Source organism: Hyperolius riggenbachi, chromosome 6, assembly GCF_040937935.1.
Source record: "Hyperolius riggenbachi isolate aHypRig1 chromosome 6, aHypRig1.pri, whole genome shotgun sequence".
Lineage (NCBI taxonomy): Eukaryota > Metazoa > Chordata > Amphibia > Anura > Hyperoliidae > Hyperolius > Hyperolius riggenbachi.
In genome coordinates, this window is record NC_090651.1 from 111,643,953 (window position 1) to 111,667,394 (window position 23,442).

A 23,442-nucleotide genomic window follows, 5' to 3' on the forward strand; every position below is an offset into this window, starting at 1 on the left:
ATTGCATTTGTGCCAATTAGGACAAAATCGCAATCGCTCTGGAATTGCGGGAAATTTATTTTCCTGATGATTCCTTAAAGCGGAATATAACCCTGCATTTCAACTTTGCTCTAAAACATTATTTACAGTATATTATATGCAACCAGCATTTTTTTTTTACTAGACCAGCATTGGAAGGGTTACACAGGGCTTTAAAGTTCCTGGAGAAATATTCAGCCGCATCCGAAGCTTACATAGATACATTTTGTTTACATAAATGTATCTAAGTGTTGAATGTGACTCACTCTCTCTGACTGAGAAGGAGCTGGAGGACAGCCAAAGAGTGTGTAACATTTATCACTTGTTACATTCTATTTAGTTAAATGTATCTATCTGAACTTCTGCATATCTCTCCATGGAACTTTAAACCTCTGTGTTTAACCCTTCCAATGCTGGTCTAGTAAAAAAAAAATGCTGGTTGCATATAATATGCTGTAAATAATGTTTAGAGCAAAGTTGAAATGCAGGGTTATATTCCGTTTTAATCACTGGAGATTTCCGAATCACCGGGAATCAGCGAACACTGCCGCAAATGGGTGTCCAGCCTAAGCAGCCCCCACTCTCCATCTGCTGGAGACAGCTGTCTGTTTTGCACTGGGGTCAGTAGTGGGGAAAAATGCAGAACAGTCAGTGATTTGTTCAGACAACAAATTGCTGATTGGCCTGCATGTTTTCTTCACCACTGAACCCCATGCATTTTATTTCCTTTAAATGGGGGGTGTGGGGTTAACTTAGTCTGAAGTCCCCCGCCACACACACTGCTCATCATCATGCCGGCTGGCGTAAGAGTCCTGCAAATGCAGGGTTTAGTCTTAGAGAACCGCGCATGCGCAGGACTCTTACGCCAGCTGGTGAGAAGATGTGCAGCTTGAGTGACAGTGGTGTGCACGGGTGACTTCAGCCGAAGTCGTTGGATTACCGGAGCCAGAACCACGGAAGGGTCCAGGAGGATGCCAGGGGTCCTCGCAGGCTAGGGAGGGGGAGGGGCTGGAGGAAGCCCCAGGTAAGTCCAACTTTCATTTTTAATCAGAGTTTAGGGCCCCTTTAATGCTGCTGCTGTAACCCGATTAAATATTAGCACCAGGCCCCGGCTGACGGGAATTCATCAGACACTGACTCAGATGAAATTATCAAAGATTTATTTGTGACCTAACGGTGGTCACTGTCAGCTTCGATCCACCTGTAACACTTCAACAACACAACACACCTCCCTTGCACATCACAGGTCAAAATACACAATCCCCAAGTCTTCACAGCCGGTGCACTGGTAAAAAGGTTAAGTTACATACAAATTATATAAGAAATTTGAGCTACAAAGGTCTTCTTCTACAATAATAAATCACTTTACAGCATGTTTACATCACAGTACCACTGTTGGGGCATGGGCTGGGAAAGGGGATGGTCTACTGAGCAATTTCAGTTCCTAAACAGTTCTCAGTCCCTTGCAACCAAGTCCAAGCTATATTGCTTAGCAAAACCTTGGGGGAACACGGGACAGTTCTTAAGATGGTACTTTATAGTTGCACAGTTCGTTGGTTGATCCCAAAAGTATGTTCACCTTGCTTACAGATATCTTAGACTCTTTACCCTTGATAATCTACCACAAACCCACTTTACACGTAACACACCTGCCTGGATAGGGCCTCCCAAAAAAATAAACAAAATCAAATAGAAATCAAATAAACAAAAAGGTTAGGAAAATAAAAGTAAACAAAATGAAAGATAAAGTGACCAATGCACCCAGCTATGCCACCCAAATCACGCTCCCACAATATAACTCTCTTTTAGTGCACTTTGACTTTTAGGCAGAATAAGCTCTAATTTAGAGTTGATGCAAAACTTGCACTCCAAGTAAGTTAACTCTGTATCTTGGTCAGATGACAGTTCACTTCTTACTGTAGCACACTTTAGGATCACAGGATGTAATGCAACTCCTCCTTTTTCCTTATCTTCTTTTAATACTGAAAGGTTCTCTTTTACTCTCACGGCCTTGGTAATTTCCAGTTTCTTTAGGACTGTGTACTTAAGTAATATGCATAAATCACACTTTGGTTCACTTCTTGTATCAAACTCTCAGTAACATTTCAGATCATAGCACAGAAGAATACTTGAACTTTAACTCTTGACTTAAAACGGACTTGACAGGAACAATGTCTCTATAACAGGACTTAAAGGGACACTGTAGGGGGTCGGGGGAAAATGAGTTGAACTTACCCGAGGCTTCTAAAAGTCCCCCACAGACATCCTGTGCCCGCGCAGCCACTCACTGATGCTCTGGCCCCGCCTCCGGTTCACTTCTGGAATTTCAGACTTTTAAGTCTGAAAACCACTGCGCCTGCATTGCCATGTCCTCAATCCCGCTGATGTCACCAGGAGCGTACTGCGCAGACACAGACCATACTGTGCCTGCACAGTATGCTCCTGGTGACATCAGGCGCAGTGGTTTTCAGACTTTAAAGTCTGAAATTCCAGAAATGAACCGGAGGCGGGGCCGGAACATCGGTGAGTGGCTGCGCGGGCACAGGATGTCTGCGGGGGACCATTAGAAGCCCCGGGTAAGTTCAACTCATTTTTCCCCGACCCCCCTACAGTGTCCCTTTAATGCAAGCGGGGGGCTGTATAAGCTTTGTGGGGTACTTATGGAGGCTGTTAATGTCTCTTAGTGACAGCAAGGCCTTTACTCTCAATACACTTTACATAAGCAGCAGAAGATTTCTTCACTTTAGCTGGTCATCTCTATCTTGCATCAACAACTGTATCATCAACACAAGGTTTCTGTATCTTTAAAGCTTTTGCACACAAACAATCTCTAATAACAGCACTTTGAACAGAACTGGCCTCTCCAGGTTCTGGGTTGCTATATTTCTATCTCAGCAAGCTTCCGCCGGACACTGGCTACTAAATGAACACACACTGTAACTTTCTGACCGGACTAGCTCAGATGGACTCTGTGCAAGCTGCTTTTGGTCTCCGGTCACTGTCTGGCCGGGTTGTTTCTGCCTTACTTGCTCCACTGTAGTCGTTGCGTAGCTGCCGGGTCCCCTCTTAGTCTCTGGGGTGACTGCTGCGGCCTTCTCTCTGTCGCTCCTGTCTCTTAAGTTCCGCTCTGCTCTCCTCGCTCTCTGGCGCGCTCTGGCTAGTTTCAGCCAGTTCCCTCCGGCTACACCCTTCTAGCTCTGCCCCTCCGCGCCTGCGCTATAGCTTCCGACAGGCCGCACAGGGTTTCTGGAAAGTTCCACTGCTCTGTGTACTATGGTCACTTAGCAACAGTCTGTGCGACCATGACAGCACCTCCTCTCCTCTCCCATGCGCTGTTTTGGTTCCACAGACAAGCATCTAAGGCGAAACTTAGTCACCTCACTCATAGAAATACATTAGCAAAACTTTTGGGACCCTCTTTTAGAGGGTTACACTGCTTCAAATCAAACTTTGTAAAGAGATCCTCACATCAGGGCACAGATCAACTTTAAAAATGTTTGCGTTGCTATTGACTTCCATTGCGTCACGTACCGTGCTGCCGACTCTGCATTGGCCGGACCACTTCCGCCGCATGGACCACTTCCGTCGGCCAGACCACTACTGTGGCATGTCTCATAGACATTAGTGGCCACTGCGATGAGCTGCGGTGGGGGGGGAGAGCACCGTGACACAACACAGTAAATATGAAAGACGCAAGACAGTGGTGTAGTGGCACTCATGCCTTGCAGCGCTGGATCCCCAGTTCGGAACCCAGCTAGGGCACTATCTACACGGTGTTTGTATGCCCCCCTGTCTTTGTGTGGGTTTCCTCTGAACACCCCGGTTTCCTCCCACAACTCAAAAACATAAAGATAAGTTAATTGACTTTCCACTTAATTGGCCATAGGCTATGATACATACATAAAATTGGCCCTATACTACGATACATACATACATACATACATACATACATACATACATACATACATACATACATACTTATATGACTATGGTAAGGATTAGCTTGTGAGCCCCTCTGAGGGACAGCTGAGTGATAAGACAGTATACTCTGTACAGTGCTGTTGAAGATTTTGGCATGATATAAATACTAAATAATAATACCTGTAATAATGAGGCCTTAGGCATGTAATGAAAGACTTTTATTTCTGTCTCTACATGTCGCAGCAGCTTCTAGCATGTGCAGCTGGCTCATCTGCAAACATGACGCCAGATTATTTTTGTGCCATGAAAAATTATAATTCAGCTTGCAGCAAGTTTCTTTGCCGCAGGACATTTGTTATGGGAACGTGCGGTCTGCAAACATTTTGTTTGTGGTGAATGGTTGTGGTCTGTGAATGACATGCATAGATCGCAGCTTACAGCATAAAGCCTCAGTGTGTCTTCCGCTATGATTTCATGTAATATGGAATTTCATTCAAACCCATGAGACACTACTGTTGTCATAATTATAGTCACTCATCATCTCTCCTTAAAAGGGAAACTAAAACAATACCAGGTGCCCGGCAGTCCTGTGTATCTTTCTGGTCTTAGTGTTTGAATCACACACCTGAAACAAGCATGTGGAAAATACAGTCAGACTTGAGTCAGAGACATTGATCTGTATGCTTGTTCACTGTCTATGACTAAAAGTATCAGAGGAAGAGGATCAACAGGACAGCTAGGCAACTGGTATTGTTTAAAAAGAAAATAAAATGTCAGCATCCATGTCTCTCACCTTTAAATCCCTAATTCAGCCTCCCATTTTGCTCAAAGGACATCCGAGGTGAAAATAGACTGATAAGAAAAACAATTTTATCTATCTTCCTTCTCCTAAAAATGACTTTTTTTTAGATATCCCGCAGTTTTACTTTATATTTAAATCTAGTTTTTAAGTTTTTATGTTTTCATTGTCTCTGCTCAATGACACCTTCATCGAAGTATGCCAGAGCTCAAATCTATGAATTATTGACCATTTTTATCTCTTTCCTGCTCTCAGAAGCCATTTACTAAAAGGAAAGTGTTATTTGGCTGTAATTACTTATCAGTGACAGTTATGCTGTAGTCTGACCTGGTCCCGACCCGGACAGAAATTGTCACTTGAATACCTGATGTTTAACTCTTTCAGGAAGAGAAATAAAAAAAGGATCACAGCCTAGTTATTTCTGTACTATGCACTGTACATACACATGTCTATCTCATCATGTCACATGTCACCTTGGTTGTCCTTTAAAGCATATGATAGTAAATTTGCAGCTGCAAAACAAGCATTCCCTCATAGTACTTAGGGCTCATTTCAACTAGTGTGGAATAGGCATCGTTCCTCCGCATCTAAGTCAAATGGTGAAAAGCTGCCTGCCTATTCTGTCAAGAGCAGGGGTGTCAAACACAAAGTGGGCCGAAATTGTACACTGGGACCTAGTCGCGGGCCAACCTCAATGTCTACTGGCCGCCTTCTACCCTTACAATGTTCTCTGGTGTCTAGTGGTCCTGTAACCCCTATACAGTTCCCTGGTGTCTAGAGACTATACAGTTCCCTAGTGTTTAGTGCTATTTCCCTACCTCCCACATATGGCTTCCCTGGTGTTCTAGGGCTTCACCTCCAATATAGCTTCCCTGGTGGTCTAGAGTGGGCCAAACATAATGCAAAGTGGGGAAACCACTTGAGGGCCACATTTAATGGCTCTGAGGGCCAAATTTGGCCAGGGGGCCAGAGTTTGACATGTATGGTCAAGAGGATTGCTGTCCAAATCACATGCCAGTGCGATTCAGACAGCATGCTGCAGTTTACCACAGCATATATCCAAGTCCCTAGCCAGGCATGGCATGGCTACAGCGATTTGGCTGTAACGATGGTCGGAAATGCCCATTTCTGATTCCACATCATTTCAATTTTCACCATGCCAATTTCCGATCTTCGTTCTTCCGATTTCCCGTTTTCCGATTTTCCCATGTCCAAGGAGTATATTATTTGTCATTTTTTTTCATCGGAGGAAGCAAAACATGACCAAAAAAAAATCAGATATGGGAAAATCGGAAAAATGGAATCTGTTGATTGGTCTAAAATTACTGCAATAAACATTCTGCATTCTCTGATTGGTCCAGTGCTTCTGTGTTCTGTGATTGGGCTAAAATTACCAATTTGCGGTAAATCGGATTTCCCTAGAATTCCGATTTCTGTTCTTCTAATTTCCGAATTCTGATAAAAAAATGCTGATTTCTGATTGGACATGCAGAAATTCCAATTCCACCGCATCCAAATGAGCATCCCTATTTGGCTGCAACTCCACAGCAGCACAGATGCCGCATTCAATTCGGACACGGACGTGGCACCCCAGTGGAAATAGGTCCAATTGTTTCCCATTTAAGGAGAGATGACGATAATTATGACAGCAGTTGTGTTTCCAGGGTTGGAATGCCTGTGATTCCATAGCACATGAAATCATAGTGGAAGCCACACTGGGGCTCTGTGCTGTATGTTGGGATGTATGCATGTCATTCACAGACCACAAGCATTTTAAGTGGCCCAAGCTGCTCCGCTATTAGTCACTGCAGATTCTCGGCTGCTGACTTCATGAGCTCTTAAGGTGGCATACAGGCCGATAAGGAAGCCTTATTTACTGAACAAGCGCACTGTGAATAGGTTATCTTTCTGTTCATGTCATGCAGTTATCTGTGTTACAGAGGGAGTCTTGTGTCTGCTGCTTGTATGGTGTGCTGTAACATAACATTCTGATGCACCGTTTAAAAATGCAATAAAACACCAACTCCTAAATGTGTACGCTTAAAATTGGTCACAACTACAGAGAGTTACTCAAAATCCATTAGAAGGACCAAATCTGAGCATTGCAATTGCTGAAAGGAAATTACTTAAAGAGGAACTCCAGTGAAAATAATATAATAAAAAAAAAATGGCTTAATTTTTACAAGAATTATGTATAAATGATTTAGTCAGTGTTTTCCCATTGTAAAATCTTTCCTCTCCCCGATTTACATTCTGACATTTATCACATGGTGACATTTTTACTGCTTGCAGGTGATGTCAGTGGAAGGAGATGCTGCTTGCTTTTTTGTCAGTTGGAAACAGCTGCAAACAGCTGATATTTTATTTCCCACAATGCAACAAGGCTCCCACAGTGTGATGTCAGAACCATGATCCTGACATCACACAGTAGGAGGGGTTTCATCTCAATATCAGCTATACAGAGCCCCTTCATGATCTGTTTGTGAAAAGGAAAATATTTCTCATGGGAAAGGGGGTAACAACTACTGGGAAGAAGTTCAATTCTTGGTTACAGTTTCTCTTTAATGGTACTGTTCAGAAGGGTAAGTAGGAGGAGCAGTTACAAGAAATGTGGGGGCCCGAGGTATCACAGAACTTTGGGTGCCCCATAGGAAGTTTGGGTGCCCCAAATAATTGAGGGAAATTTAGGTGCAGTTTGTAGCCATTATTTGTAGCTGCAGTTTGCATAGTGAGCAGCCCCAGCTGTATTATTAGGATCCACAGGCGCTCAAATTTGCCTCAGTTACCAATAGCAGTCTATGAGCTGCCTATGGTTGCCCAAACTTCTATGGCGCCCTGTATTTTCAGTCTACAGTGACAAAGGTGCCCTGGTTATCGGTGGGTTTGTCCTGGGAGAATAAGAATAGTTATGTTTAAGCATTGTGGGCAATAAATTAAGGTTAGGCATCATGGGGGTGGGTTAGGGTTAGGCATGAGTCAGTTGGGGTATGGCATCGGTGGTGGGAATTAGTTAGGCATCATAGGAATGGAAGTTGGTTAATGTTAGGAATCGGTAGTGGTCTTGGTTAGGGTTGGCAACGTAGGGAGATCAGTTGGTTTAGCGATAATAAAATATCAGTAAAATTTTCCAATATATTAATACTAGAATTACTACTACACAATAGTAGAATATCAGTAATTTCCTGATATTCTACCGTGGGACAGGGTCATATGAAGCCTCACGTCTGCGGTGTGATGTGGTGCGCGCATGGATTCGCACAAATCCAATGTAAAGCCGGCCTCATATTGTTGCTGTACTGTATGTATTACTTACCTGAAGTGGGTTGTATTCATTCAAAAGTATGAAAAAAGTATGAAATTTTTTGAAATTTTTTTTTTAAATCATGTAGCTAGCCTAGCACTAGCTACATGATTCCCCCCTCCCTGCCGAATCCCTCCCACCCTTCCGATCGCCGTTGGCGATGATCAAACCCACCAGGAAATCCCGTTCTGAACAGGATTTCCTTTAGGGCTTCCCCGTCACCATGGCGACAAACGGAATGACGCCATCGGCGTCATCGATGTCGTGACGTCACAGGGAGTCCCGATCCACCCCTCAGCGCTGCCTGGCACTGATTGGCCAGGCTGCGCACTGGGTCTCGGGGGGGGGGCTGTTATGTGGCGGGTAGCGGCGCATCGGCGACGATCGTCCCCAACACGCAGCTAGCAAAGTGCTAGCTGAATGTTTTAGAAAAAATTAAGAAAATCGTCCCACCAGGGCCTGAGCGGTGCCCTGTGGCGGTTATGGACGAGCTGAGCTCGTCCATACTGCTAAGAAGGTTAAGTCTCCTTACCGTCCACTGCGATGCGGCAATATAATCAAATCCCAACATGATCCAATGATATATCAATGGAGGCTTTCACAATGTTACTTTGCAATGCGTTGTGATGATTTACAATGAGATAGCGCACAGCATGTGGTGCATTATGGGGGGATGCACACGTTTCAAGCATAACGTTTATGGGCCATATTCTGCACTGCACGGGTCGCTGCAACTTTACACCCCATTGCATTGTGATCCTATTTTTCAGGATGGTCAATGTATATAGCATGAAAGGAGCATCAATACTCTATGCTTTAAACCAAACTAAGCATGCATCTCCCAAGGAGACATGAAGAAGAAACAGTAAACATGTGCTGTATTCTATGGAAACCATGTGGCCTGAATACAGGCTGAAGAGAAATGAAAGGTATTTTCATCTGACTCATGAAGCCATCGGGCTCTCTGACAGTAGACTCTTTGATGAGGTCATCTGAATAGAAGCGCATATGTTGCTGAAGCTGAGTTCCGCTCAGCAAGAGACCCGAACAGTGGCTGAGTGATTGTTAGTAGTGGAAAACCTTCCTCAGCTACTTCAGAGGAGTCTAAGGTTTCTACAAAAACAGTTGCCTTGGTGAAAATGTATGTCTGTAACTCAGTAACGTACACTTGGCACTACTGTGTAAAATATTATATCTGGATGAAAGCATGTCTAGATTTGCTTTTTGTTGAATGAGTTCTGAACACTGAACCAGTCATTTATTTGTTGAATCAGAAGTCAGCATTGAAGCAATTTCTTTCTCCTCTCTTGAACCTTGTCCTGGCCTCTGTGTCTGACTTCAGACTCCACCACCGGTTGCCCCACTGTTTACCACTGCTGGGAATGTACAGTAGTGTATGGACTGGGTTCTTTTGTCTTCATCGACATCTAAAAGATCATACAGTTATTGGCCAGGTTCTTTTTTTGGTAAGGAGAACAGTCAGAAGATATAGCAGCAAGGCTCCTGAACACCCATCCACCTAGAGTGCCTTCAAAGTAATCCAGGCATATATTTATATGATCCAGCTATATTTCCTTTCTCTATATTACTGATGATTTTTTTGATCATTTCAGGTGGCAATTTCCACTATACAGACTTCTGGACAAGTATTGTTTTCCGCTCTATGGAGAGGGTGGATAGGAAACCTTCTGTGATATTCCCACACAAACAATGGACATTGACAACAGTGCTCTGTGCCATCAGAATGTGGAACTGATGTTTAGGACACCTGTGCAGTACACACTTCTGAAATTCTAAGCCTAGACAATCATGGACCATAATTGTAGCTAAGATACATTTAAACAGTCTTTAAAGAGACTCTGAAGTGAGTCTAATAGCATGTTATTACTGTAAAGCATCTTACATAGTGCTAAACCGCCGCTATCCTGTGGCAAAACAAGGGGTCTTTACACCCCAAATCCCCCCTGCAAAATCCACGACTTTCTTGGTCATGGATTTTGCTGCTCATGGAGGCAGAGCTTTGAGCTGAGTCAATCGCCGCACGGATCTCCGCCTCTCCCCCGCCCCTCTCTGTGAAGGCAGATTGAGCGATCAGTGGGGATTGACGCGCTGAGAGGCAGAGCTACAGGGCTAAGCTCTGCCTCTTCAAGAATAATAATAATGGCAGTATTTGTATAGCGCCTTTCTCCTGTCGGACTCAAAGCGCTTGCGAGGCAGCCACTAGAGCGCACTCAGTAGGCAGTAGAAGTGTTAGGGAGACTTGCCCAAGAAACTCCTTACTGAAATAGGTGCTGGTTTACTGAACAGGTAGAGCCGAGATTTGAACCCAGGTCTACTGTGTCAGAGGCAGATCCCTTAACCATTACACTTTCCAGCCAATGCTGGATAGCAGCACTCCCCGAGTTTACAGAGGGAATTTGGGGGGTAAAGACCCCTCGTTTTGCCGCAGGATAGCGGCAATTTAGCACTATGTAAGGTGCTTTACAGTAATAACATGCTATTAGACTCACTTCAGAGTCTCTTTAAGCCTGGAAAACATAAGAAAGTCTGTGTCCAACCTTTGGGCTATCAATCTGTCCAGTCAATTTCCCAATCCCAAAACAACTGAACAGGACTGCAAAAGCAACATACACATGTACATGCTGATTGGTCACTTAATCAAACAAACATTACGTTATGTGAAGGACCAGTTGGTTTGTACTACAACATCCAATCATTTAACAACTAATCGTTTCTCAGTCGTTCCTGACTGGTTGGTAGAAGAATTCATTTTGTGTTTGTCAACTATTGCCTCCTTTGTCCTTATACTCTAGCCACAGAGTAGCAGTGATCCAAAGTTAAAGAGCATTAAGTATGCTTTTGACATCATATATTTAGCAGAGTTTGATTGAAATGACCTGATATGTGTGGAGAAGCTGCTGAGAACATCCTTCAACCCAAATACTTGTTTGTATTGGTTTATGTGCAAAGTCTAGACAAACAGTGGATGTTACCGTGTAAGAGCCGTCATTTATCATTTAACTCTCTAGTCCTTGTGTAAACTACTTCAAGGGAAAGAGGATTCCGTCACTGGTTTCAGTCTAGAAAAGAAGTGTTTCATTGGTGATGAAGGTGAAACTGTTCCTTATAGGGCTTCAGACATTTCAAGATATGCTGCACGGAAGTAAGTCTGCATGGTATTTGTCAATGAAGGAATGTACCGTAATTCTTTCCTTATAATAGTACTCATTCCTCGTGTCTATGGGTGCAGCTGTGACTAAATCATCAATAATGCTAAGTTACAAGGGACAAAGTTCACAAATGATCTGTAGTCCTAACAGCTCCTGCATCACAGAAGAACATTAAAGCAAGAATGAAAAACTTGTGCGTTTCCATGAATATGGAAGCATATTTTTTGAAGGCTAGTTTTGGTACATAGAGCAAAATCTGAATTTCCAATTTAGAGCAGGATCACCCACAAGGCAACCTGGGCAACTGCCTGGGGCCTATTGGGCATCAAGGGGCCCAGCTGCCGCCTTCTCTGATCACTCTCACACTGCAGCTTAACAAAATGACTATAGGGGGAAGTGAAGGTTAGTACCTTGCCTTGGGCCCCATTTCACCTTAATCCTTTTCTGTTCCAACTACCACAATAGTTCTGCTATAGTTACAGGGATTAGATTACCTATTCTATAGGTTAACATCTTTATTTGTATTTAATTACTGTATTTCTGCTGTCATTTACTACTGTGTAGGAAGGATTTCTACTAATTTAACTTAACGTATCATGTAATACAGATCACTGGTTTCCTTCAAAATAATGTTCACTTTCTAGTAGCCATTTAAAAAGCCAATGCCCAATTTATGCTGCAGTGAAGATGACTGAAATCACTGGAGAAGAACAATAAGGCTACAGTCACAGTGATGTGCTGTGACATAACGACAGCAGTATAACGCAGACCATCGCACTACAATGCATTACCTATGCACAGGGGTGCCATCAGGGCATCACAGGGGAAAGGAGTGTATGGGGCCTGAAGGATTCTGGGGCCTGGCCAGGGGGGCTCTACCATGAAGCAAAGTGAATCACATGAAGGCACTTATCAGGCACTTGATCAGAGCTAAAAGTTCTGAGGGGGTGCTCGCTGGTATAATATAGGTTATGAATGTTATTCAATAGTAGCACCAGCAAAGCACACAGACATTTTCCTGCTGTCTCTCACACAGACATCCTCCTGGCCCCTTATTGTGAGTGCATCTTCTCATCATTATTCACATCGGTCATTGAGCGGAGCTGCTGAGATTGATGGCAGTACACAGGCGCAGTAGGCTCTTGGTCACATGGGTATGTTCTTGCATGGCGGGCACATGCCCGTGCATGCGCAGAAGACGCCGACTCATTGGGGTCGGTGATTCTTCAGAGGCTGCCAGAGGGACCCAGGAGAAGCTGAAGCTGCGGGGACAAATGTCTTCTAGGGACTACATTTATTTTTTTTCACCTTGCAACTCCTTTAAAGAGCTTTTTTTTCTGCAGATTATGATTTGGCATGAGAGTTGGTTTGCTCAGTATGGGACCCAGAAATTTCTGATAGTGACCCTGCCTATGCGACATTCACAGTGGGGGTAGTGTGGTGCATTTTAATGGCATGCGGCACCCCAATGCAAAATGCACGGTGACAGTGAAGCATACATTTCATTGACTGTATGCTTCACTATATGCGAAGCGCACATTACATGCAGAGGAACTTTCCTGTTCCATTGTGTTGTATTCCTGCTATTACAGGGAACACAATGCCCACTGTGAACCAAGCCTGAAAGAGAAATTAATTTTTGAATGCTCATTATATTGTCCGGTTGTCTTCCAGCTCTCCTTGGTAGATTTCTATCTTCAATCATTAACTCAGGTCTGCCTCTTTATAACCTCATGGAATTTAGCACACCTGGCCTGTTTTCTGCCACTGCTTCTGTGAGATCTTGCATAAGCCTGTTCATTTCTTAACAATGCTGACTATCCATCTTAGCCACTATCACCCTGTATTTTTTTTTACTGCAGTCTTTTCCAACAGCAAGGTCTTCTCCGTTTAATCTTGCATTTAATGGCCAAACTATTTGGCCACAATTGTAGCATTATTGTAAATAGAAATCCTGAAAACTGATCTTTTTTACATGTTTATAGACTGATCAGATCTTGTAGGTCAATATTTTCAGTAACTCTGCATCTCAACAGCATCAACCCCTGCCCCTTGCTTTTGAAATACCGAAAAAGAAAAACAAAACCCAGACGATTTCCTTCATTAAATCCACTTCCCCTATCCGGATCTATTCCACCTGGGCTGCAGATGTCAGTGAGTCACTATTCTACCGAACACACCTTTGTGTAAAGTACATTTGGAGTTATTTGCAGAAAGGTTCTTGAAATGAAGGCTAATTGTAAGGTACACATTCCTTCTACTATGTTGGTCATTTAACTAATCAAGTAGTAGTCTTTTGCAACCGAGGTACACAAATGATACATGTGCTGTTACATGTAGCTGGTTATCTTACGTGACGTATAAAGTCTATTATTTGTCACAGTGAGTACAAGTTTCTGGGTATATAAACTATGATACATATATTAGGTACATAGGGGGGTGTATTCACTCACTAACTTCAGTAAACTTTATGTTGCGCTGATAGCACTGGTAAAGTTTACCGAATGTAAACAGCATACTGGCCCATATTCAACTCACTTTTTCTCCTAACTTTTCTCCTCCTTACCACACAATATAAAATGCATTTTAAACCTAAACCAAGAAAATACCCAAAATAATTTTAATAGTACTTTTTCACCAACATTTTGGTACTTATTTCAATTGTAAAATGCTTAGAGGACACATCCGAGAAGATTAAAAATTAAAAAAAATTCACTTACCTGGGGCTTCCTCCAGCCCCTAGCAGCCGCCCTGTGCCCTCGCCGCAGCTACGCTCCCCACTGGTTGCCCCGGTCCCCTCCGGCGCAAGATGTCCACTGCGCCTGCGCGACTGGCTCTCAAAGTCGCGCTGACGTCATCCACACTGTACTGTGCAGGCACAGTAGTTCTACATCTGCGCACTACAGCCCGGATGACATCAGTGCCACTCAGTGAGCCACACGCTGGAGTGCAGGAAGATGCCGACCTGGCGAGGTCAGTATCTGCACCGGAAGAGACCGGGAGTCACCGGGGCTGCGGCAAGGGCAGAGGTATGGCTGCCAGGGGCTGGAGGAAGCCCGAGGTAAGTGGATTTCTTTTTTTTTAGTTCCTCAGAACTTCCCTTTAAAGAGAACCCAAGCCAAAGCTCAGGTTCAAAATTAGTATTTACTGCTCAGAGAGGTCTCCCATTTAGCAAACCACCATCATATCATACTTGGCCAACCAGTTAGCTGAGTTGAATCAGCTCAAATGAATGTAGTCAGTGTGATACATTTGATATTAGCAGCCTGTGCAGATTAGTGTTGCATGGTATAGTTACAGGTGACACTCAAAAAATTTGATTCAGTATTTTTTTATTTCAGTAATTCAACTTTAAAGGTGAAACTAATGTATGAAATAGACTCATTACATACAAAGCGAGATATTTCAAGCCTTTATTTGCTATTTTGTTTAAGACGATGGCTTACAGCTTATGAAACCCCAAAATCAAAATCTCAGACCATTAGAACATTGTGAAAATGTTCAATATTCTAGGCTCAAAGTAACAGACTCTAATCATTTATGTAATCTGAAACACCTGCAAAGGGATCCTATTTCCTATATTAGTTTCACCTTTTAAATTGAATTACTGAAATAAATTGACTTTTACATGATATTCTAATTTCCTGTGCTTCACCTGTACATATACAGGTGGTCCACTACTTACAAAGAGGTTCCATTCTGGGAGATTGGTTGTAAGTTGAATTCCTTTGTAAGTTGAGTCCTGTGTTAAAAATAGCCAAACTTGTATCAAAGATTAACTTTTGGACAACTCTGGATTTGGACATACAGTATAGTATAAACTATGTTATTTTGTTTTTTTAAATGTGCTTTTAACTACTTCCCCTCCGCCGGGACAAGTAACTATGTCCCTGCAAAATCCCATTACAGGGACATAGCAACTACGTCCCTTCCCACTCCCCGCCCTGCTCTCCTCCCGTGCACTACCATGCTCGTTATCTCCGGCGTTACCTCCGGCGTTACCTTCCCATGTGAATGACCATGGCCATCCATGAGACGGCGCCGTCATTCATAAAAACTGATACTTACATGCCCACAGATAACTTCCTACAATACTATGCATAGGGAAGTTATGCACGAGGACATCTTGTGGCCAAATAGTAAAATTATCTAAAAAAAAATGTTTTAAAAGACATATTTTTACATTTAAAATTAACCCCTTTCCTCCCACACTCTCAACATTTATTTGTAAAAAAAAAAAGAAAAAGAATACAATTAAAAAATTACATAAATAGTTACCTTAGGGACTGACATTTTTTAATATGCATGTCAAGAGGGTATATTACTGTTACTTTTTTTAAATTATGGGCTTGTAATTAGTGATGGATGCAAAACTGAAAAAAATGCACCTTTATTTCCAAATAAAATATTGGCGCCACACTTTGTACTAGGGAAAAAATGTATTAGTTGCAATAATTGGGACAAATGGGCAAATAAAATGTATGGGTTTTAATTACGGTAGCATGTATTATTTTAAAACTTTAATGCCAAAAACTGAGATTTTTTTTCAATTTTTTTTCTTATTTTCTTACTTTTCCTATTAAAACTCATTTAGAATTATTATTTATTATTATTATTTATTGTTTTTATAAAGCGCCAACATATTACGCAGCACAGAATAAAATAATTCTTAACGAAAAGTACCCCCCCCCCCAAGAAAACCTAATTGGTGTTGAAAAAAAACAAGATATAGATTGTTTTTTTGTGATAAGTAGTAATAAAGTTATAGGCGAATGAATGGAAGGAGCGCTGACAGGTGAAAATTGCTCTGTTTTTTTAAGGGGAAAAACTCGTGTAGGTGAAGTGGTTAAAGTGTTTTAAACTAATTGTAACAGTTTATAGAATACTATAACATTTAACAACAAAAATATATAACATAAAAACAGTATTGTATAATTTGTCCATGGAGACATTTTTGTTTTTATCTCTGAAATGTTGTAACTGGAGTCGTTTGTAACTCGGAGACTGTCTGTAGTTACATAGTTATCAAGGTTGAAGAAATACACGTGTCCATCAGGGTCAAATACAGCTTTCCAGTACCTAGATCTGCATTCACCACTTCATGAAAGCTCAGCATGTTGATCATGAGACAAGACGTATTCTAAGTAAACTAACGTTGGTCGTGTAAATCAGAGTATTCTGTGCTGCATAATTTTGCCTAGCTTTACATGTTAATATGACTCATATAAAGCTTACAGGTTAGGGTCCGTGTCCACTGGCGCAGTTTCCGCACCAAATCCGTAGAGTTCCCCTGCAGGAAAATCGTGCGGGGAAACTCTGCCATAGGATACAATGGCGCTGCCGGCCGAATCACTTGTGCTAGCAATTTGGCTGACATTTACATCCGATTTGGTGTGGGAGCCTGCGAATCTCATAGCCATGCATGGCACGGCTGATGGGATTTGTCTGCGTACCCGCAGACCAGGAAGTGCCGTCGCGCGTCTCGCAGACGCGAGTGGCACAAGTAGAAATGGCCCTTCAGACAGGCTAAACGCTCTAAATACATACAGGGTGCATTTCTCTACGTTTTCCTTCTATCTTGTGCAAGAGTTCAGGTCCATTTTAAGAAAAAGGTGTCTCCCTAGTAAAGAGTTACACACTCCATATTTTAGAAGCCCTATGTTCCTGAGATTTTGTTATTTATTTTTGAATTTATATATTTGTAAAACTTTTGGGGATTTAACTTAGGGGAATTACAGTTTGGCCTAACATACAACAACAAATCTTTCAGTACTCTTTATTGCTCATATAGTTTTGATTTGTTACATAGATGATATTATTTATAGACAAATGTAATTCCCCCAGGTCATGGAGCTGTCATTGTTTAGACATAGTACATAATTAATTTGTACGGTAATTGTTTTTGGTGAAAAGACTAAGCTCTTTGGTAGTATGTGGGCGTACGTTAAAAAGGGGCGCTGGGAAAAAAGGGCGCCGGGTTTTTAACGATAAGCATGAATAACGTTTAAAAATGTATTGTACTGTATTTCGTTTAAAATTAATGTTTTATAAAGTTATAAATCATTAAATAATGTGCATTAATTCGGCAATTGTAAAAACGTTAATCTTTCGTTTAAATAGTGAAACGTATAATAACGTTTATTAAAAAAAATTACTAAGTAACCCTCCCTGTACCTACCCCTAACCCCTAGACCCCCCTGTTGATGCCTAAACCTAAGACCCCCCCTGTTGGTGCCTAAACCTAAGACCCCCCTGTTGGTGCCTAAACCTAAGACCCCCCTGTTGGTGCCTAAACCTAAGACCCCCTGTTGGTGCCTAAACCTAAGACCCCCCTGTTGGTGCCTAAACCTAAGACCCCCCCTGTTGGTGCCTAAACCTAAGACCCCCTGTTGGTGCCTAAACCTAAGACCCCCCTGTTGGTGCCTAAACCTAAGACCCCCCTTTTGGTGCCTAAACCTAAGACCCCCTGTTGGTGCCTAAACCTAAGACCCCCCTGTTGGTGCCTAAACCTAAGACCCCCCCTGTTGGTGCCTAAACCTAAGACCCCCCTGTTGGTTTTTTCGTTTAAAAATAATGTAAAAAAAAAAAAAATGTACTGTTTTTCGTTTAAAAATAATGTTTGAAAAAAATATTGTACTGTTTTTCGTTTAAAAATAATATTTAAAAATGTATAAATCATTAAATAATGTGTAATCATGAGAAGCAGTAATAAAACATTAAGTCTCCGGGCGCCGCTTTTAAAACGTTATTTTTCTCCGGCGCCCTTTTTTCCTATCGGGCGCCCATTAAACGATATTTATTATAGGAGTGAATGGCGGCGCCCGATTTGTCCACTAGCCTCAGGCGCCCGAATTTACTGTTACCAGTATGTGGAGCTGTTCAGGTACTGAATTTTGCAGAAACATTTCATTAGAAAGCAATTTAAGAGCTTGGTCACACCGTGAGCATTTTAGTTTTTTTTTTAAAAGCTGGCGATTTTTAAAATCGCCATAAAAGCGCTTGTGCATTGTTGCTCTATGTGAGTGTTCTCACATGAGCGATGAGCTTTCTTTCCAAGCACAAACGCGGGTCCTGCACTATTTCCTGAGCGTTTGCACTTCAATGCAAAGTATAGGGAAATCGCAAACCACTTAAAAAAAAGTGCTCTAAAAAGCAATTTGGTGAGCGCTTTTAAAAGAAAATACATCGTAATTATTTAGTTGCAGGTCAAAGAGTTCACTGCCTGATTTCACAATGTAGCAGCCCATGGGGACAGCACCCTAGTGTTGTGCCGGTGCTTTGCCATAACCGGATTGCTCTAACGGTTCTGGTACAAACTTACAAAAGAGGTGGCACACCAATGGCTGCAAAAGTGTTGCCTGTATTGCGGAACAGCGATACTACATGTTACGGACACGCAGGTCCTTCATCAGGTGTTTAACAGTAGCTGGTCACACACACACTGAAGATATAAGCTCCAAACAAGCTACCCCGCCCTGGCTGGACAATTGCCCCGCCTTACACACCATTAACCCTTCAAATGACATAAATACATCAGTTCATTTCCTGATTGTCTTCAGGAAGAAAATATCAAATAGCCAGACAAAAGCGCTATAAAAAGCGCTTAGAAAAGCACTTAAAGGATACATCCGAGCTGTTTAAAAATAAAAAAATCCACTTAATTGGGGCTTCCTCCAGACTCAGCCAGCTGTCCTGTGCCATCGCCACAGCTCTGCTCACAGCTGGTGGCCCAGGGTCCCCTCTGCCGCAGGATGTCCACTGCACCTGCGCGAGCAGCTCTCTCTGCGCCTGCGCTGTACAGTCCAGATGACATCAACACGACCAGTTAGCTGCACACTGGAGCGTAGGAAAGCCGACCTGGCGAGTTTGGCTTCTCCACCGGAGGGGACCGGGAGTCACCGGAGCAACAGCGAGGGCACAGGACAGATGCAGGGGACTGGAAGAAGCTCCAGGTAAGTAGATTTTTATTTTTAAAGTGCTCGGACCTACCCTTTAACAAAGAGCAAATCACTCTGAAAGCGCAGGGAAAAGCGCTTTAAAAAGCACTCACAAAAGCACTTGTGATTGTGCTGGCGATTTATAATGTGAGGCCTTAATGTTTGCCATTTTCCTTTGGTATTCTTGCTTTGTAGTTTTTTTATCCCATGTCTACAAGGCTTAGTGAGTCCATGACATGTTTAAACTTGGCTTTTAAACTTGGCTTTTATAAACTTCATATTGGGATCACTATTCCTGAAGTGTTCCTGAACTTACACATCTGATACAATGCCTGATCTATTTGAAGTGACTAAATCAAGCAGACCATTTGTACCATTGGTTACGCTACCATGTGAGTCAAGTAACTGTCAGGCCTCTCCTCAAAAAACCCTCCATGGACCCAGATGCAATGACCAGCTACAGACCTGTCTCTAACCTCCCCTTTCTGGGAAAGCTAATTGAAAAAGCTGTATACCTCCAGCTAGAAGCCAGAATCCTACAAAATAACAGTTATGACCCATTCCAGTCTGGCTTCAGGAAACACCACAGCACTGAAACTGCCCTCATCCAAATATGCAACCACCTGCTCATGGCAAGAGACAGAGGAGAGTGCTCGATCCTCATACTGCTAGACCTTTCTGCAGCCTTTGACACAGTTGACCATGACATCTTGATAAACAGGCTACAGGAATACTGCGGCATTGATGGCATAGTACTTCAGTGGTTCCAATCCTTCTTGAGTGGCAGAACCCACAAAGTGTCTATGGGGCCCTTCCTGTCCACCCCTGTAACACTTAAGTATGGGGTGCCCCAGGGCTCAATCCTCTCTCCCCTGCTTTTCACGATTTACATGCTACCGTTGGGAAAACTAATCCAAAAACATGGCCTGACATACCACTGCTATGCAGACGACACCCAACTATATCTTTCCTTCAAGCCTGGTGTGACAGACCCAACTCTAACTATAAACGCCTGCTTACGTGAACTACAGCAATGGATGAATGACAACTGGCTGAAACTAAATGCAGACAAAACTGAAGTCCTTCTGATTGGAGGGCAGAGCATGATAACAAAACAACTTAACTTGCAGTCTTCACCACTGGGAATAGGAGGCACGGATCTACGCAGCTCTGATCATGTGCGTAGCCTGGGAGTTCTAATTGATGGGGATTTAAACTTCAGAACTCAAATCTCTGCTGTGGTGAAATCATCCTATTTTCACCTGAAGAACATTGCAAAAATCAAGCACCTCATACCCCCAGAAGATCTGCCAACCTTAGTCCACGCCTTCATCACATCCCAACTGGACTACTGCAATGCTCTCTACACTGGCCTTCCAAAAAAGGCCTTGTACCGCCTACAGCTGATACAGAATACTGCTGCCAGACTGCTAACCAACCAACCCCGTCACTGCCACATAACGCCAGTCCTGCATTCCCTTCACTGGCTACCTATAGAATGGAGGGTCCTGTTCAAGATCGGCCTACTGACATTTAAATCCCTGAATAATCTAGGCCCTGGATACATGAAAGATATGTTACAGCCTCGTAGCAATCCCCGCATTCTCAGATCCACAGGTTCTAATAATCTAGTCATACCCAGAGTCCACTTAGAAACTTTTGGTCCCAGAGCCTTCTGTCATGCTGCCCCTACGTTTTGGAACTCCTTACCTCAACAGATCAGGACAGCCCCATCCCTGGACGTGTTTAAATCCAGACTGAAAACCCACCTGTTCAGTCTGGCATTTGCAGAAATATAACTTTTGTTGTGTGAATACTTCATCCTACTAATTACTGAATCTGAGAGAGCCTAAGCGCTTTGAGTCCTATGGGAGAAAAGCGCTATAGAAATGTTATTGTATTGTATTATTGTATTGTCATGTAGTATTGATAAAAATATACAACTTTTAGTAGAGGGTGAAGCTTCAATCACCTACTTAAAGGTCTCACGAGCCAAAATACTAAAAAAAAAGTTAAATACCTGCATGAAATTTTAATGCACGGAGGACACCATCCGTGCCCTCCGTGCCATTCCTCCGGGTCCCCGCTGCTCAATAGCCCCCCGGGCCGGCTCCCGACTCCACAGCCCGGGTCGGGCTCTCCTGCCCCCATTAAAATGGCCACTTGAGCTGGCCGCGGCTGCGCAGTCCGCACAGACGTGAGTGCGGCTGCGCAGCTCTAGGACCTCCCCCCCGATCCACGCTACAGGAGACAGCCTGTGGCATGCTCAATCGGCCATTTTAGTGGAGGCAGGAGAACCCGACCCAGGCTGTGGGGTCGGGAGCCGGCCCGGGGGGCTAATGAGCAGCAGGGACCCGGCGGAATGGCATGGAGGGCGCGGATGATTTCATGCAGGTATTTAACTTTTTTTTAGTATTTGGCCTCGTGAGTCATTTAAAGGAACACTATCAATTATAATTTTTGTTTTTTATTGATATGAGAATAGTTTGGGAAGTGCTCATAAATATTGCTGTATACATTTGACTTCTTATCTCTTTGTTTACTGTTATTAAATTCCTTTCACAATTTACTGACGTGGACAGGCTGAGCAGGGTGACAGACCAGTGAATCATGCGTGGAGGGGAATTTCTCTACTTACATCTGTTAGCCCTGTATGTGAGACAGGTCTCACTGCAGCTGCGTGTCTCTCTAAATGAGCTGCCTGCATGGAGAGCAGAGGAAATGTATCTTGTTTGTAATTGTGTGTGAAACCTGACATCCAAGACTTTTCATATAACTCTGTTGTCTCACATGCAAAGAACAGTACTAGGTGTGTAATATTGAAGTAGACACTCATCTTTCCAAATTAATCATTTCAATGCAGCTAAAATCTACACACAACAATTTAAAGCTTTTGCCTCTGATATTTAACATGAAAAGTAGGAAAAGGTTGTCACCTAGTCTCCTTCTCCCTCGCAGTGGATTCACCCTACTTGGCTCACCACTGTAGCTTCTTACAAATGTGGGGCCTTGACATGCCACTATTGTGCTGTATATGAGATGGGGAGGACAATGATGTCTTATGGTTTCGAATAAAAATGTTCCTCTATGACAGTATGTTAATTGTAATTCTCAATATGTTGTTTATGTCGTCTTCTTCTTTTCATGTTGTGTGCAGTAGATGTGCTGCACGACCAGGCCCCTGAGGGTCTGAATTTCCTGAGCTCTACAGAAGATTGCTTAAAATCAACAACAATATGATGAACGTCTCCAAACATTTCTCTTTCACACATCGAGGAGACATGTGATCGTTCTCATTTAAGGGTGTGTAAAGAATTAAATGTCCAATGGGGCTATTTATAGCACAAATTGCTTTTTTATGAAGCGGCTTGGATTCTCTGCATAGGTACCTATATGCCCGATGGTTTAAATGCGTGCTGGGATTTGAACCTGATTTATTGATTTATATGATGACGATTGCAACGGGTACAGTGAAGCGTACAGTCAATGAAAAGTATGTTTTACTTTTCCTGTTATCATGCGCATTAGCGGTAATACATTGCATGCACTGTATTGTGATGTCACAACCCTTTATATTGCAATGCTCTCAATGCACTGTGAATATTTAATAGGTGGTGCATTGCAGTGCGGTAAGCCGGGTTACAAAGCGGCTGTTACTCCACAACACAACACACCACTATGTACATGGCCTCAGACATATTCCCTAATTACAATTCCCATGCACAGGATTCTAGACAGTTAAAGTTAGTAGCATGCATTGCACAATTAGTGCAACCCAAGTTACCTGGGTAATGTGTTTGTTGGCAGGATACCACATGCTACGTCATTTGCATAGTGCTTGGTACCATGGCAACACATGAATTACCTAGGCAATGTTACAGCTGCATAGTGCATATGTCCTCTTGAGAGATTGAAGCAAAAGCCATTATTTGCCTACCAATAATACTTTAAGTTACTGAAATATTGTAATCTATTGTCAAATAAATTGAATGTTCAGGCTTGAGTGGAAATGGAGATCTTCCCACTCAGCAAACAAGTCAAATCGTTTTGACAAACATAGAAATGTATTGACTCATATCCCTCACCAAGATATGTAAGCAAGCATCACAACTTTACAAGCAGGTTGTAAATGCATTATAAATTCCAAATGCTAGATGACGTTTCCTGACATAAAATCACTTTGGTCATCCTGAATATGAAAGTGTACCTGTTATCTGTGTTTATAAAAGAAGAGCATATAAGCTACTTGTGGCCTACAGAGATACATCTAGTGTCCTTTTGAAAAGATTGCCACTT

At 42.7% G+C, this 23,442-nt stretch overlaps 1 long non-coding RNA gene across 1 annotated transcript; it reads right to left on the reverse strand.

Moving 5' to 3' along the window:
• Nucleotides 1-9,343: 9,343 nt before the first annotated feature.
• On the reverse strand, nt 9,344-22,967 carry LOC137522523 (uncharacterized). Its single transcript, XR_011022318.1, has 3 exons — nt 22,931-22,967; nt 14,895-14,951; nt 9,344-9,466 (listed from the first exon to the last, which is right to left on the reverse strand). It is a non-coding gene; the product is annotated as an uncharacterized lncRNA (long non-coding RNA).
• Nucleotides 22,968-23,442: the final 475 nt, after the last annotated feature.